We start from the raw sequence: 3,253 nt of genomic DNA, 5'->3' as shown, positions 1-3,253 counted from the left end.
AACGTGTTGATAACATCCTAATTCCTACCACTCCAATCACTTCCAGACGCCCTCCACGTCAGGGTGGTGCACTCTGGCGGACACACGCGTCCACCAAACTGGCTACGGCCGTCCGACCTCTGAGCGTTGGCGCTGGTTGCTCATGAGGAGATTGGCGAGTGACGTGTGGACACTGGGCATGTGCATTCAGGATGTATTTCAGCGATATCCAACATCTGGCCATGACAACTACTGCTACGGCCTGGACTGTGGTATTTTCTGTGTCTTTGTCCTACCCCCTAACCCACCCTTTCTCCTCCTCCTCCTCCTCCTCCTTCCGAATGTAGTGGAGAGAACCAATTTAGGAATTCTACAAAGATTTAAAAATCCAATCGCAATATCCAATCCCCGTTTAATCAATTTATTGTTGTTGCTTTATTACGAGCACACATACCAGTCCGAAATCTCCACAGAATTTCTATGGACACAGCATGCAGCTGAGCTGAAATTTGAAATTTTCAGCTACCTCCAGGTTAATGGACTTTCTATAAATGACTTAACTGTATCAGTATACACCAATAGGAGGCAACGGGAAAAAATAACAGTAGGGTTCGGAAATTGGGAAGCTGTAGGATCGAATCACATCAAATATTCTAATCCTAGTAATCCACCAATAGAAAGCAACGGAAAACTGTCCCACACGAAGGGCATCGATTTAATTAATTAGACAATCAATCTGATGGAGATATTACCTCACTCTAAGAAATGCACAGGTGGGGTTTACTAGGTAAATGCTGCTTTGTGTGTGATTCGATCCGACCATGGCCAATGGTGAATGCAGTCCTAGCAGGGTTACACTACAGGACATGACCAGTTGTGAGGAGGGGGGGTGGAGGGACAGTGAGGGGGATAGGGGAAAGAGAGAGAGAGCATGTGCTTGAACAGGAATTTCTCAGCAATCAAATAATAAAGAACAGCCACCATCAGAAGCTCTTTTGTTTGGGGATTACTGCAACGTCTGCTCTCATAGTGGCCAGTCACGGACCTGAGCAGGGGTAGCGTGGCCTCCACATATAGTAATACGTGGAATGACAAGCCCAGTGAAGTGTTTGGGCGTGTGGGCTAAAAAAAAAATTTCGAAGTTGTTTAATATTCCAAGTATCTTCTCACCCTCAAAGAATTTGTAGGTAATGGAATTTTGTCTATTTAAATATTTAAAGTAAATAAATGAACTGTATGATATACACTGCCTTGTATCCCTTAAATTGTTTAAATAAAGAATCTTTCACACATTGTTTTGTGTATGAGAAACTTTTTAACTCTTTATTTGGCAAATGGTGAAAATAAAAAAAATTAAGTGCTTATATCTATTTATTATACTTAAAGAAATACAATTCAGTCAGTTTTAGAAATTTTTGACAAAAATTATGAAAATTATGAAACGTTGCTTATAAGCAACATTGCCAGCAGTAGATCACACTTATACATATTATAGGAAAAAGGAGTTTGCCGATAACCTGAAGCAAAATGTTTGCCGTACGTGAATAATTTAATTTATAAACACATTTATGCATTCCTGCTGTGTAATAGAACTGTTTCATTTTCCCTTCTTGTTCTTCTTGCAATGGAATTTTTGGAAACAGTTCCTCTTTGGATCGAAGTACAATACTAGATTGCAATTGGAACACATGACTGTAGAATATTCAGACGGACAATAACGACAACGACCTTTGGGACCGTATACAGGCCCAATGCTCCATATTATCAAATCGGGCATCTTGTGTAACAGTCGGAGCTGTTGCCTTCCTCCTCTTCTTTTATGGTGGTGGTTTGTCTGTTGAAGGTCTTCCTACTTTACTTTTACCTGAAAATATCAAACCATTGGCAGTATCTGCCCTAAATGACTTTGATGAGGTCTTTTTGTCCAGAGATTCTCTTCGAAAAATGCAGGCAAGCATTTAAAACACTCAGATCTAGAATAAATCTAAACCATCTCATGTACCATCGCCTAGTTTTCATTGGTACTCTGTAGAGCTCTATCAGCATACCAGCAAGATCAACTCCTCCCATGTGCTTGTTGTACTGACGTACATTACTGGGACAGGGCACATCAATTCTTTTTTGATTGCTGTCCCATCGTTTTCCTGTTGAGAGTGGTTGGACACCAAAAAACGAGCTTGCAAGTGTCACGATTTTATAGCCTGCCCACCTTACTAAAATGAGGTCGGAGTGACTGTCCTTCCTGTAGTCATAGCTGACTCGTCATTCAGTAACCGCTTCTCGTCATGTAGAGGACAGTTCTTTATTCAGTTCCTCCTTATGGTGCCCATGGACTCAATGTTTTGATGTTTTTTAAGTATGTTTTAAGTTCAAGGCTGCAAAATAAATTGTCAAAATAAAAGTATTCCAATTCCATTATTTTCACGTCATCAGCAAGATCAGTTATCATCCCCTTGCCAGTATAGGGAAGAAAATCATAGACAACTCTAGACACACCAGCACGAACAAAAATCTTAAAACGCCACTTGTGTGGCTTATTTGAATATATTGGCGCAAATTACCTGCTCTTGTACCTTTATATGCAACCATCTTCTCATCTGTAGAAAATGCCGACTCTTGTTTCTGCTCACGGCAGTTCTTTACAATTGACTCAAGAACAGGTCTTATTTTCAAAAGTCTTTCAGAACAGTTCACAGCATTCTCATTGCTCGTAAAATGCAGGTATCGGCGGAGTTTCTGAAAGCGCTTCAAACTGAAAATGCTGGTGAATTTTTCACAGTTCATTGACTGAGACCAATAGTCAGTCTACTAAGACATAGAAACAAGACCCATGTATATCAGAACACCGAAAAATTGTTCTATTTAATTTATATTGCTGTTTACTGACGTGTAGTTCGTTGGTCAGAGTTTAAGTTCGTTTCCTGCACAATTTTGTCAATTAGTTCTGAATCAAAGAATCTTCTGAAATAACCCAGTGGTGTATTGCCTTCATCAGAAAACACAGGAGAGAGACTTTCTGCCCTAGCAGTTGTATCTTCCTTTACCCACATGTAAGTGACTGCTTTTGTAATTTACTTTTTCACTTGACTGCCACTTGCACTAGAAGGATTCACTGCAGAAGGTCCTTGCACATGTTCAGCTTCTGAGATTTCACTTCCTAAATCAGAATCAGTGTCTGGTATAACTTGGTTATGGAACTGAGATTGACGCTCTGGAATCACTACAGCCTGCCAAAGCTTCGAGTTCAGTGTCATCAGATTCACTTAGATCAGAC

The sequence above is a fragment of the Schistocerca gregaria genome, unplaced genomic scaffold (genome assembly GCF_023897955.1).
Source record: "Schistocerca gregaria isolate iqSchGreg1 unplaced genomic scaffold, iqSchGreg1.2 ptg000338l, whole genome shotgun sequence".
Lineage (NCBI taxonomy): Eukaryota > Metazoa > Arthropoda > Insecta > Orthoptera > Acrididae > Schistocerca > Schistocerca gregaria.
Note: the sequence above shows the minus strand (reverse complement) of the source record.